At 45.0% G+C, this 15,006-nt stretch overlaps 1 protein-coding gene across 1 annotated transcript in view; it reads right to left on the reverse strand.

Moving 5' to 3' along the window:
• PRICKLE1 (prickle planar cell polarity protein 1) overlaps window positions 1-7,299 on the reverse strand; it is a 113,258-nt gene extending 105,959 nt beyond the window's left edge. The window contains exon 1 of the mRNA XM_059402924.1: window positions 7,045-7,299. The gene's annotated coding sequence lies outside the window, so the exon portion shown is untranslated. The remainder of the gene's footprint in view (window positions 1-7,044) is intronic.
• Window positions 7,300-15,006: the final 7,707 nt, after the last annotated feature.

Below are 15,006 nucleotides of genomic sequence, written 5' to 3' on the forward strand. Positions count from 1 at the left end.
AGGGAGAGAAGAGAATGATTTTTCTGGCTTACTCCTTAAAATTCAAAGGTTAAAAAAAAAAAAAAGGTTTCTAATACCTCAATATGAAGAAAGCCTGGTCTGCTTTTAACACGTTTGGCAGTACTTAAGGACATGTTTTTGGCTATTAGCCTGGCAAGCTGTTTAAGCTTATAGAAGGCCCACAAAGGGAACTTCTATGATTAAGTTAGTTAAACACAAACATCTTCTCTGTATATTTTATTCCCTCCCTTCACATTCACAAAAACATAAAAGGCTAAAACATTTTAGAATGAGGTGAGGGAAGCAAGTTATTTATCACTTCAGCTCCTTTCTTGAGGCTTGTGTAAATAAGAACTAAAGAACTCAATGAAATTATTCATATGATCCTTGCAATGAACAAAGCTAAGCATCAGAAAGCAGTTCAAAATTCCTCTGAAGCATATGTATTTTCTTACAAGAAACATCTGTGATTCTCTAATGTACTTCAGACCTAACTTTATCTCTTTCTAAAAATTATGTAACATGCACACACTTCAAGCACCAACAATACTTATTAATTACATAGTCACGGAAGAATTTAAAATGCTGTCTTTTTTTTGACACACATTATAGCAAGTATTTCAACACTCAAGCACTAAGCAGTCTTCTCACATAAAATCTAACAGTTCCCTAAATTGTTTGGAACTGATGTTTTAAAACAAAACAAAATGCCACACTATCTAGCTCTTTTCCAAATCCTAACTAAGGAACTTAGATTATTCAAGCATGTAAATAACATAGCTGGAAATATCAATTACAGCTAACAAGTCATGAGTGTCTTCAGAAGATTACTGTATTATTTGCTTATCAGGGAGATAAAAGGGGGAAAAAAGAAGTGCAAATGCTTTTGGTGAAACTGTAACATGGTTTAAAGCAGTTTCCTATTTTTAGACTGAAAGAATGGTGTGTATACATTTGTATTTGTGTGCGCCCGTGTGCTTGCGCACCCAGAAGACAGCGTTTTAACTAGGGCGGTGGAGGTGGCCAATATAGAAAAGGGTTTTAATAGCCTTTCTATTTCAGCCATAGTTACTGTGGGCTTTGTCACTGTGGGTGGGGCAAGTATCTGGCAGGCTGGGGTGCTCAGCTGGTAAAGCAACATAGACCTCATTTTACCTCGAGCTGAGCAAATTTTCTCTAAGAAGGTTGGCTTAATTGAAAGACAGTTTGCAAGGATAAAGGAGAAGTCTAAGCATCAGTTGGTGAGCACTTCTCCCCAGGGTTCTGCTATACTGAGCCTACCCTCGCACCTCCTGCATTGGATGAAAGACCTCCACTATCATTCCTTGGTGGTAATACCCTGGATTGAGGCAGTAACCTAACCTCCCCGATCTCAATGATTCCTAGCAGCCTGGGTTAATTTCAGCTGTCTCTACAGGGGCTACATGAAACATGGCATTTACAAATTTGGATTATACAGCACTATTTATTATACTATGGAAGATTTCCAAAAATGCCAGAAGAGATGTTGGCATTTATGCAAGTCAACTACTGTTCAACCCAAAGAAGCACTATACTCTATAGGATGTTTTTTACCAGGATTGAAAGAGCCTATGTAAAAACACCTTAATTAGGACCATCTTAGCACCTCAGATACTGGATACCCTCTAGCTCTAGGTGTTATGTTTCAAATGGGCCAACAAACCAACCTGGAAACAGAACTCCCCAGTCTTGTAACCAATCCCTTCACTCCAAGTCCTGAGAGTGTATATTTTCTTATTTTCAGATTTAATAAGTCAAGTGTACCTGGTAGCTATTAAAAGATTTAAACCACTACCATTTTTAAAAGGTTTCAGTGTTCAGAAATTTCAAGCCCACAGAGGGGGGGCCGAGCTCAAGGGTTTGGTGGCTACAGAATGGTGGAATTATTTGCTGGTCTCCCCCGACCCCTTTAAAGAATATTCTTATTGATCTCTCTCTACTCCCTTAATGTGTTTTTAACCCATGATCATGGGCTCACAAAAGTAACATAGAAGAATCTGAAGAAAGGACAATGTATCAAATAGTCTCCCATGACCTAAAAAGATAATTATAATGGCAGATTGCTAAGGAAGGAGGTGAGGGGGGTGGGAACTTGAAAATGTTAGCCACTTACAATATGCAATCAGATAACCCTTCCCCCTCTTATTCTTTGGGAAGATCCAAACTACTATACGATGTTTCTTTAAAATTTCCTTTAACGAACAGTTCAGTTATGCTTGCTCAAATCCAAAGGCCATTCCAGAAAACCTGGGTGAATATTGTATCATGGAAGTGGTGTCTACTTTATATCAGACTTTTTTTTTTAAAGGCAACAAAAATGGGGGGGGGGTGATATAAAAAACTTCACAGGAAACCAAATAGCCTTTATTTAAATTAAAAGCAATCACAGCCTGATTCTTGGAACATGCTTCGAAATGCTTTTTGGCATGCAGCTGCTACATGCCGCCAATATTGTGTGTAATTGGAAACATTTCAAACAGAATTGTTACCAAAGTCAAAGACCATAATTGCGAGCTGTGGGATCTGTGCCTCAGATAAAAGAAGGGCAGCTGAGTGAGAGCTCACTGCACTGAGGAGTCTGCTTACGGGTCTGCAGTATTTCCACTGCATTATTGACAAATCTTTCTTTCCAGAGACCCAGTGAGAAGAGAAGGAAACAGGGGAGCATACACAAAGCAAAAGCTGGTGGGTGCTATAAATCAGCAATCGGGACAAAACTCTGAGGAGTGTATGACTTCAGTACTCGAACAACTGAAATAACACAGCCTTAACTTTTTTTTTCTTCCTGAAGTGCAATCCACTAGAAATGAAAGGCATCTCTCCCAAGAGTTTACCCCAATTCCACCAGTGAGAAAAATGCAACTGTAGTTTAACTGGTCAGTGGGATCACTTAGGACCAAACTTATGGACAGTGTCGGGGGCGCGGGGGAGTAAGGGGGGAGTTAAGTAAAGATAAATGACAGCTGCCTGCTAGTTTACAGCTTTACGTTTTTAAAATGTTTACATTGGCATCTGCTTTGCTGACATTTTTATTTGTATTTTAAATTGAAAATCTCTTTTTCTAGGGAAATGAAGGTGGAAAGCTCTAATCAGTTCAGGCTGGGCACTCATTCTTGTTCCTCCAGAGGTCCCTTCAAAAGGGACCAAAACGCATTTAGGGTTCAGTCTAAACAAGAGAACAAAACAGAGACATAAGAAGAATTATTACATTTTCTTTGAGAGGTTTTGATCCCCTCTCAGTAACTGGAAATATTGTGCCAGTGGACCCTTGGCTCAGGACTGGCTCTTGGAAAAATTGTGTCATTCTGGCACACTAAAAAGTGATCTGATTCTTCTGTCATATCTCCGCGCCAGAAGTGTCATGACATCAGCGTACTCCAACTTGCAAAGTGGGTCTCCTACCACCATCCCTGCTTCAGGAGAGAGGGGAATGAGGGAAGGCCAGGCTTTATGGGATCCTCCAAGGACTCTGAGGCCAGACCTCTTCCCTGGCTCCCAAGGATCCTTCACCGACACCAGTGTTATCCTCCTGGACGCTGGTTACTGGGGGAGCTGAGGAGGTGCACTTGCATGTATGTGAGATTGGGGAAGTCCAGAAGTGGGGGGTGGGGGAGGTGAGTGCTGCTGCGGTTCCCTGGTGCCATCTCTGTCCCTGGCATTCTGTTCTGCAGCGCTGGCTCCATAAGCTGCCTGAGGTTTCGAGGAACTGCAACAACATAGGACTTGGCACCAAGATTATTGTACCTTCTTCTCCCAACGTGTTTGCTCTCACACCAGCCTTCCAAAGATATTAGCGCACAATATGGAAACACTTTATTCTGTGACCAGAAGAAAAAGCACTAATGGTCCCTCAAAACACCAACCAACCAACCAACCAACCAAGAAATGCAATTCACTCACTTCCCTAACTCCTCTTTATTAGGGAATAATTACATGGGGATTTAAGCAAACTGAATATTCTCACACTCCTAAGAGTTAAACAACTGATATTATTTAATATAAAATGAGGAGAAAAAAAAGAGAACTACTTTTCCAAGAAGACAGAGCCTATCCTGGTCCAGTGGCATCTTTAACATTTTTATGCACAGATGAGAATCACTTTGACTTTTTAAATTACTTCCCTTCTTCAAGAAGAAAAATTCCCTTTTATGAACTACTTTAACCAGGAAATTAACTGCAATCAACTAGAATACTGGTTATGATATTTTTTCCCTGAAAATCATTTCCTCATAATATTGGAAAACACAAACTACAGATATAGGCCATTAAAAGTTACTTAAAGACTAGAAAGTAATTTTTAAAAATTCTTATTTCATTTCATGAGTACTATGAACACTCACTCCTCATATTCAACTTTTATGTTTTGCTTTCAAGTAATTATAAAACTTTTTAGAAAAATTATCGTACAATGTGACCTTTTAAAACAGATTTCAGCTTACTTTTTAAAAATCCTTCATTAGAGAAACCTCAAATTTCAACCTTTTTTCTTTTCTTTTGTGTCTTTTCAGAGCCATCATAGGAGAGGGTATTAGTAGCAACCATACTTTTATCCACATCTGACTCTAAACTTAATAGTTAGCTATTAACCCCATAAGTAGTTTTTTTTTCTTCCCAGATGATACCAGATTTTATTTGCATGACCAAAGCTGACTCACTGCAATCCCCTTTATTATAGAGACAAATGGTGGTTCCATGGAACTTATTAAAACATGATAAACTTTTTAGGTTTCATTGGTATTGCCGGCAGAACTGATTGATTCTGTCATTTTAGTGAAACCTATCACTCTTCTTTTGAGAAAACCTGTAAACCAAGAGGGTCACTCAGTGAAAAATCAACACTAAGTACCACATTAAGGATGGAAAAATGAATTTCCCAAACCTATTTGCTCACATCAACATGGCTACCCTCTGTGCACCATCCAGTTTTCCCCCTTCCCTCCCCCCTCCCCTCTGCTCCTCCTTCTTCTCTTCCTCCCTCTTTCCTTCCATCCTTCCTTCCTTCTTTCCTAGGCTTATTTGCAAGAACGAGTCAGTATTGTTAGCCATGACTTATTAAAACAGATTTTTGAGTTCATCAGCAAGTGAGCTGACTCTTAACTGTGGGTAATGTCCATTTATTTCTAGAACCTTTGGTTTTAATATGTGGAGCACATGCATTGTTAACCTTTAAATCCTTTGTATAAACATTTCTGGTAGGGCTTGTAAAATATCTCCTTCTGTGTTTCCTGACTCGCCAGTTGATGGCATTTAGAAACCCTCTGGTACCAGCAGGTGCTGTATTTTGCTTTCTTCAAGCTCCAGCTGGGCTACAATGACAGATTCCTGTCCCAGGCCAAACCCAGCCACCTAGGCTAGAACCACATTGGAGGCAAACTGAACCCGGCCCCACCAGACAGCAAGATAAATGGCTGCTGTTTAAGTTTAAAATCCCTTGGTGGGAGTAAATATTGTTCCAAGGAAAAAGGCTTGACAAATATTGCGTCATCCTTCCAGAGCTGTCTTGATTAAAGCAGAATCTTTGGATTAAGTTGGTGCTCAATTCAAAATGTATCTATCTTGCTGTCATGGGATTTTCCCCCTCCTTCCTAGAGTCTGAAAACACATATTGTTGAGGATGGTCAAATAAGACCGCAGCCTCCCAAGGGGCTGCAGTCCACTCTTGATAATAGAAGGCGGCGGAACACTGACACTTCACTGAGGAGAATGGAGACAGCAAAGGCTTAGTGGGAAAAGGCCAGTTGTCACCTAAGTGACAGGCAACAGCTGAGCTCACACATCTGGAGCCGGACCAGGGCAAACATTCAGCAACCCTTGCCGGCCTACACCTTGGGCCTGTCTGAAAGGGCAGAGAGAAGTTCTCTTTCCTTCGAAAGTACGTTAAAAAAATATCTGATGGTGAATCACATCAATTACATAACGCCAGCTGCTGCAGGCACAGCCTTCTGAAGTACTGGTTAAGAGGAGGGACACACAACGGCAAGGCGTGCTCACATACAATTTGGTCGAGTAGAAGCTGTCCTTCATAAAATCCATCCTAAAAGTCATAGATGCATGCCTGCTCTTTATAGCACAAATAGATCTGAACTCCTCTGAGCACGATCCCCTTCCGGCAGGTTCCCGGGTGTATTCTTCACCTTGTTCATGGCCCAGATCTGTCTCCCATACTCTTTCTAAAAGCAGCAACCAAATCTGTTTGGGTTGTGATTCCGAATCCTCCTTAGGCAAGCCGCCACTCTGTGTGCTGCCAGCCATCCTCCCCCACCCCTGCCTCAGTCTTCAGCCTGCTGAAGACAATCTGTGGGCAATTTTTCCAAAGTCCCCGAAATAATATGACACTGCCGAGCGTCACTGGCGATGTCGTTTGTTTTTCTTAGAGGGCAATGAAAATTTAACAGCTTTCTGCTGCATCCTGAGTCCCGGTCCTGCTAATTATTACCATGCCCAGTTTCTCCAACTTTTTCTGCCTAAAGGGAGGAAGACGCTCCCCTTCTTTTCCACATACGTGCTACATGCAGAAAACACCTTTGTCGGGGCGGGAGGGGGCGGGGGAGCTAATGCACCCCTGCCAAAAAGCAATCGGCCCTTTCCGCAGAGCGTTCCGGAGCACCCTCCCTGCCTCCGGACGCCAGTAGGTGACAGGCGATCCTAAGCCGCGGACACATGCCAACGCACCCTCGCCTCCCTGCGTCCCTCATCGCCCCAACTCTGGGGCCACCGAACGGGGTTGCACGCAGAAGAGAATCCAGGGAAGAGTTGGTTGTGATGCAGCAAACAGGAGCTATGCGGGCAGCCTATCTGAAGCCCTCTTGGTGTTGCAGCTCCGTATCCGCTTTCAGTGTCTACACAGCCCAACAAACCGATTCTGCCCTTCTCCCTTATTTTCCGCTCTGCCCTCCCGGTCTGGGTGTCACAGGCCCCCCGCAGCGACACCCTAGGTGTCCGGCCCTTCCCCTGCGGCGCTCGCCCCCCACTGCCGCGCCGCAGCCCCTCTGCAGAGCCGGCGGGAGCCGGGCTGCCACTCACCCCGCGCGAGGGAGCGAGAAGTCGGCTGGACGGTCCTCCGCGCCGCGGCAGGTCTGCGGAGCTGCGGTCCGCCGCGTCAGGGGTGGGTGAGGGCGGGCAGCGAGCGAAGCATCGAGAGCTCGGCCAGTCGCCGTGCGGACCGCGGCGGCCCTCGGGGAAGTCAGCGCGGGCGGCGCGAGGCTGGCATGTTCCGGGGCGCGCTGTCGGGCGGCGGCGGCCGCGAGAGGCGGCGCTCACAGCGGGCTGCAGGCGGAGTGCGCTCGGATTCCCGAGCCCCGCGCCGTGGCGCCGCCGCGCACCCCGCCCTCGGCCTCCGGGGCCCGGCGGAAGCGAAAACGCGGAGCGCGGACGCCGCCGCGGGATCCAGGCCGCTCGGCGCGCGCGCCCACGCGCACCCCGGCTCGGCCCCGAACGGCCAGGTCCCTGCCGGGCTCCAGCAGGCACGCGGGCGCGGGGCGGCCAGGCAGGGCGTGCGGGCGGGTGGCGAGCTGGGCCGGACCAGCGGGCCGAGCAGCCGGCGGAGCCGAGCGAGGGGCGGGTTATCTGCAAGACGAAGTTCACCCAGGCGCAGCCCAGGTTCTCAAGAGAGGCTCGGTTGTCTCCTCTGCCCCGCCCCCGATATTTTGCTCCCTCCCCCCCCCCTTTTTAAAAACCAACAATCCTGATAGATTCAAAGACAGGAAGGGTGAAGTTGGGGGAAAGACAAACCCAATTTCCTCTGATCAAACGGTTTGGGGATGGCCTATGTGGGTCTCTTTTCACTTGGTGTGTGTGTGCTGGGGGGGGAAAGTAGTTAATTAAACTCTTCGATCCCTTCCTGCGCGCCTCGCCCCGCTGGGGACCCACTTGGACTCCGTCCTATCTCGTGTAATCCTACAGGCTTCGTCTAGTTCCTTCCCGTCCCCTCCTCGACGGTCCCAGCATCTCCAAGAAAACCTCCAACTGTGGGGAGTGCGTTGGAGAACCTCAGCCCACCCTCGATGTCCAGAGCCTGACCCAAGTGAGCATGGCTTACTTAAAGTCGTGTTCACACTGTTAATTTGATCACGACGATCGTTTTTCCCGCTGGCCAGCGACTCTCCAGGTTTTCTCTCTGCCCGATTCCCAGGGTTGGGCTCTCAGGCACGTTCTCCCAGGATGAACTGGGACTCGGCCTGTTTGCAAGTTGTGCGGTGATATTCGTGTTGCCTTAGAACCTCTCGCCATTTCCAGTTCCAGATCAGTGAAGGCACACACCGTGTGGGTACAATTTCCTCCCAGGACGCAGAGGGCAGACCCGAAGGCAGCTGCTAACCCCAACACGACAGGTGTCTCTGTGAAGCTGGAGCTTCCCTGATCTGTCGACAGCTTTCACAACCCTCTAGGATACTGTATCATCCTCCAGGAGAGGGTAGTGTGTGTGTGTGTGTGTGTGTGTGTGTTGTAAGAACCATTTTTTATTCCTTTTAAAAAAAATCAAAATTGCCCATCAGAATTTTTCAGAGTTTCTTCGATTTTCATTGGAAGAGAAGCAAGGAAATACTCAGCAAAAAAAAAAAAAAAAAAAAAAATAGAGTCAAAAAAGAGGACGTAAGGAAATAACATCTAAAGGCAAAGGGAGGAGGAAACAGCAAATCTAGGGATATGTTTCACCTTGGCCCTGTGCCCTGTAATTCCAAGTCTGACTCACATCTCTGGCACTACAGAAACTCTCTCTCTTCTAGATACACAGGCTGGGTTTCTGATTTCTGAGCACAGATCACTCAGGAAACAAGGCTGTGGATTTTGAAATAACTCCACTTGCTTTTGGTGTTTGTAACTGATGGGAATCTGAGGAAACACAACCTAGGCTGTCCAGCGCCTCAGCATTTTATTGGAGTTAGCCTTTTAAGTATTGTCTGTTTATCTTGCCATGGTTACAAATGCTTCTATGAAGCTATAAACTTTTCGCTTCTCTCTAACCTCCAGAACTGCGCGGACACCGTTGTGATTGATTTGTGATTGACAATGTGATTGATTTCACCCATGGAGGTGGTAAAATGAGTAGGTTTAAGGGCAGAGTCCACTCTCTTTGTTAATATCTGTGAGTGTCTGCCTAGTGTCTCAGTCAAGACCTTCAAGCGAAGGCAGTTCCCCAACAAACTAAACAAAGAGGTGAAGTAGAATCAGTTGAGGACGGAGCATCACCCGGCAGCATCTTCATGAGGAAGTCCTCCTCAGTGGACCAGCAGACATTTGCAGCAGGCAGAACTGGTATGAAGAAGCCCATGGAGAGAATATTTATAAAGCCCGCACTTGCACCTCCCTGATAATTGGAGAAAGTGTTACTTTCTTATGATAAGAAATGAATCTGTTATCAGAGGACTTTCAAGTCTGTGGTGATGCCACAAAGGTTTTGTTTACTGAGCATCAAATATGTTGGGCACAGTAGGGAATCTGCAATTGTTCCCTTCAGAGGCTTATTTCCTTTCTGGACAGTGCGCTGGGCAGCATCTTTGGGATCCAGTGCAAATGCGAATGCTTGGTCTTCAACCAGGACTCTCATAACATTACTTTGGGTTGTGCGTGTGACGATTGGCAGTGAGAGAGGTCTGAATTCAAATCTCAGCCCCTCTCCTTACTAAATGTAGCCCAGGAGAATGTCATTAATCTTGAGATGATTCTTAGTTTCTTCATTTGCAAATGAGGAGAGTAATAGCTACCTCAGAGAGATAGATACAAAGAGGACTGAATGCTAGGTGTGCAGAAAAGACTCACTACACGGAAGATTTATATAATGCCATAGCCACCCTTCTCTACACCTGCCTCCATAGGAAATCCTGCAAGGTAGAAAAGAACAATTTTAAAATTTAATCTAAAAAAAGCATGCTTCATTGCGGACCACTGGGTTGCTTCTGGGTCTTTTATATTACTGGTATTACTTTGCCTTTACAAACCAATATGGTACCATACTTAAATAAATTTACTTAGGGCATGTTCACTTTTGTTTTAAAGCCTTGGTAACAAATGATATATATATATTTTAAAATAATAGCTTTATGCACTGAGTTGTGTCCTTCAGACATTCATCTGTTGAGGCGGTCCCCTCCTAGTACCTCAGTATGTCATCTTGTTGGGAGGTAGATAGAGTCTTTGTAGCTTGAACCTTAAAAAAGCAAGAACTGACAATGTTGGCAGGCTCTGAATCTGTCTGATTGCCAGGCTTTGCTTGGTCCCTGTTCCCTGTGTTTGCCCACAATGGGGATTCTTTCCCTGACCTGAAGACTCAGTTCTACGCAGTGTTTCCAGGGCAAATCAGTTTTGACCCTTTAATGGGGGTCACAGGCTTACCTATAAGGCATGTTCCCTTGCTAGAAATCCTATATCGGTTTTCCTAGGAAATCCCTACCCGGGGCTTTCTAGATTGAGCACACCCTCCCCTCCTTGGATTAGCCTAAAAGGTCCGTCATATTTGTACTCTATCTCTCCAGTTTATTTTCCCGCTGGTCCCCACCCTTGTTTGCTCTAACCATATTAAACAATTTACAGTTCTTGGAAAGCGTCAAGCTATTTTATGCCTCTTGTGCTTTGAACATACCTAGTAGAATGTTACCTGCTGATAACTGCCCTCTTTATTAGCTAATTCCTGCTTATCCTTTATAATTCAATCTAAACATCACGTTTTTGATGGTCCATTGAAATGCATATTGTTGTTTTGCCTGCCTAGCATCTATTTCTCCTTTGTAATACCCCAGACTTTCTTTGGGGAACCACTTTTCCCCACTGTCAGTGCCCATGGTTTCCTTGGAGACTTATCCCTGGCCCATGGGTACCCAGGCCTGGAAAACTAGAGGTCTGGGTCCTCCTGATCAAAACTAGTCCAGGGATGGGCATGTGACCCAAGTCGGGAACTTTTGCAGGAACTTTTAGAAATTTCACAGCAACAAATTCAACGAATGAATACCTATTTAGCATTTATATACCAGTGATCTCTTTGCTGGAAATTCAACAGTAAAACCAAACAAATCTCTATCCCTATGGATCTTCTTTGAGCCCCTGGATTGAACTCTGCATGAAAACAAACTACCACTGAAGGTTTCAGATAAAATTGATATTTGTTATCTTTTCAGCAAGTCTGGGGTTTAAGTGACTTGCAATTAAAAAATACTAACTGGTATCACCATTTGGAGGCTACTTTTCTCTGTTCAACTTTCTACCCTTTTATCCCGTCATTTGTTTATTTGATCAGTTACACCTGACCTTATTCCAAAAAGATTTAAAGCCATTTAAAATTAAACAGCAATAACATACAGCAAGTGCGCTTGAAATTTTCACTTGAAAGTAAGTATGAAATGAGAAACAGAAAGGAGACAAATTCATAAAATTAACTCCATTAAGAGTGGGACACAATTTAATTCTTAGGTTTATAGCAGCCAATAGGGTAACAGAATTGTTACACAATTGAAAACATCTCTAAGATAAAAAAAATATTCCTTTCAGGAGAAACGCCCAACTACTACTAAATCAAAGAATGGAAAGAAGCACCCACTCCAGGTCATCATGAAGGCGGCTCCAGACAAATGATACACAACATCCTCGACAACATCTTTGCGGAGCACACCACAATGTGTTTCTTGGGACTGTTTCTGAGAGAGGACATCTCTCACTTCACTTTTCAAGAAAATTCATTTTTCAGAAGGGGAAACTGAATTCACTTCACTTCGTGATAGTTATTTCGGAGTGTGTCACAATTACAGAGAAGTTAGTAATCCAGAGCATTCTAGTAGTGCACAACAGGGTAAGCCACAGAGTTGGAGGGGACAGAGGTAGGGTCAGGGAAATCTTCCTGGAAGAAGAGGTATCTGAAGGGTGAACTAACCTAAGGAAAGTTGCATGTGCGTGCATGCATGTGCCTACAGGCGTTTGCACGCACTTGTGTCAGTGTTCAAGCAATTTAGGTGAAGGGAAGCATCTTGTGTAAAAGTGAGGGTGTGAGGGCAAGTATGGTGAATCTGAGAAACCGAAAGACGTCCAGTCTGGCTGCAGGTTGGGGTTGAAGGGGAGAGTGAGGATGGAGGCTTAGAAGAGCCTAGAGACACGGACAGATGCTGGGTCATGAAGAAGCTTTGGTGGGGGAAGACCGTGGTTTCAGCTTTAGATGTCAACAGAGAGTAACCTTGAAAAATGACTAAGAAGAAGCTAAAGATACAGGAAGGAGCTAGGGAGAAAAGGGTGTGAAAGAACTCAAAAGAAGAGGGCATTTCAAGAACAGAGTAGTACCTATCCTCTTCTGCTAAATTTTAGACTCCCCAGAAAAAACTGTTTTTCATGGACCCCTCATAGTTCTATCAAACCCCTAAAGGAGAGGTTTGCTGGAGGCCCTCACATGTCCTGACGGGTGGGCCTCAGGGACCTCACGAAGTCCCACAGTTGACAGTAGTTCTATAAAGGGCTAATCTGCATGCCCTCCAGGCAATCCTCCATAAAGCACCAGGCTTTGGGAAGTTTGGCCAGTAGTGATCCTGAAATGATTATTCCTCTGTAATACTCGACCATTCTATGTTGCTCATTTAAAAAGGGATTATATGTTTTTTGTTTGTTTGTTTGTTTTAAAGATTTATTTATTTGACAGAGAGAGAGAGATCACAAGTAGGCAGAGAGGCAGGCAGAGAGAGAGGGGGAAGCAGGCTCCCTGCTGAGCAGAGCGCCCGATGCGGGGCTCGATCCCAGGACCCTGAGATCATGACCTGAGCCGAAGGCAGAGGCTTAACCCACTGAGCCACCCAGGCGCCCAGGGATTATAGGTTTTAACAGTTAACTGAGTCAAACTGACCATCTCTTGTGAAAACTGACCCAGGACATGTGCCAGAATCCAAGACCACCTCAAAAACGCATGGGAGGAGAATGCGGGGTTGGGGTCCACTCCTTTATTACAGCAATCCTTGTAATCTTTGATTCGTTGTCTCTCTTTTTTCTTTCCTTTTCTTTCTTCTTTTTTTCTTTTTTTTGGAAAGAGAGAAAGAGAGAGAGGGGGAAAGGAGAGGGGCAGAGGGAGAGGGAGGGACAGAATCCTCAGCAGGCTCCATGCCCAGCACAGAACCCCATGCAGAGTACCATCCCACGACCCCCGAGATCATGATCTGAGCCAAAATAGACTCAGATGCCCAACTGACTGAACCACCAAGGTGCCCCTGTTGTCTTTTTACTAGTCTGTTCCTTGGGGGCGGCGTTCTGCCAAATCCAATGTTGTACCTCTAGTGCCTTGCACAGTCACTGGAACAGAATAGACACAAAATATGTGAAATGACAAGTGACTCCTGGGCCCCAATAGAGGGGGCAAAGGAAGGAGTGAGGTGGGGATGGAGAGGGCTGGTCAGCCCATCCCTAAAGCCATCTAGCCAAGGCTAGTGTGGTCCACAGTCTGAAGGAACTCAGGGACAGATATTTGGGCTGTAGAGACAGCCCTAGATGGGGAGGCAGTGGGCTAGGTGAAGTGGCAACTTGAGTTTAGCGGCAGGGTCTAACCTCCCAGGAAGAGGCAGCTGGAGTTCAAGGGTAGACCAGAGTCCCAGTGGCCAGATTAGAAAGCAGGGTGAAATCCAGCGCTATCTGCACATGAGGGAGGCAGAGCTGCTGCTTGGAGGAGCCCAGAGCAGATACCAGCTTTGGGAGCAAGATTAATTGGACCTCCAACCCCAAAATAGAGAGGCTGGGACTGGAGAATAGCTTGGTGTTCGTATATTTTGGTTCTCTGTTTCTGTCTTCCTTATTTATATTTCAAACCGGACATTATCAATTTTACATACCTGTGAGTTTGAGAGAAAGAAGAAAAATAAATGTCCTTTTGCTCACAGCTTTTAACCCTGTTTTATTTCAAATATTCTTTGCACAATGTAGAGACACTCACAACTAATTTATTCTCGCTGACAGCTTATGAAAACGAAAGAGAGTGACATGACGGCTTCTAATGACCTTTCTGGAAATATCTTGAGTTAAATGGTGACTTATTTTCTCTCTTTTCATCTAAAAGGAACTTTGGAACGTTTAGCTGAATCACTGGAGGAGGATTAAAATCAATCCTCGGCTTTTCAGACTCTAGATTTTAGGCTTCCCGACATACTCTCTCCATTTTATAAAAAGTAGCAATTCCTGCTTCAGACTGTTGCCTATTCTTTTGGCAGTAGGCTTGAAGATTTCCTATAGATAGCACATGGCGTTCCATAAATATCTTCAGGAATGACCTGCAATGTCTGAATTAGCTTTTCCCCTCCCTTGTGCTTTGTCTGGGGCAGGAATTCCCAGATGTCAGAGTTTAAATAACTCCTCAACTCCTACTCATGCCCCGCCAACCCAACCCCCAACTCCCACCCCGAGCCCAGAATTTGTGGGGGCATTAAAATAAAACAAAACTCAAGCAAGCCTAAGGGGGAAAAAAATGACATGCTCAATCCTGTGGTTATGGGCTATAAATATACAAGAGGAACAACTTTCAAACGGAGATTGCGATACTTCTAGTCCATCTTCTTCTGGAGTTGAAGATGGGAAGGGGGAAGATGCGGAATGATACCTACATGCCGCGTCCATGAGCAGAAAACAACAACAGCAACAAAGGAAACGATTGCCTTGTGCTCACTCACTCTGAAAATCCAGTCACATGGTAGGAGAGCGGAGGCCACTTGGAGACACATTCCATGACCCCCCTGGGAACTGGCGCTCCCAGGCTAGCACCCTGCTCCAGGATGTGGTTTTCTGGTGAGTGAGAGCCACTCATGGGTCTAGAAATTAGCCTTTCATGTTAGCGTGCTTCCCTGTGACTACAGCACACTCCCCTCTACATTACTGTCTAAAAGCATTAGCAGAATGATGTGTCACTCACGATGTGACGGAGTGAAATGTATAAAGGAAATTAGTTTACTAACTCTATTAGGTTAAAAGGCAAATGGGAAACTAAACCAATAATCAAACGGTAATATTTTAATTTTCAGGGTGAGTTAACTGACAGGG

This window comes from Mustela nigripes, chromosome 6 (assembly GCF_022355385.1).
Source record: "Mustela nigripes isolate SB6536 chromosome 6, MUSNIG.SB6536, whole genome shotgun sequence".
Classification (NCBI taxonomy): domain Eukaryota; kingdom Metazoa; phylum Chordata; class Mammalia; order Carnivora; family Mustelidae; genus Mustela; species Mustela nigripes.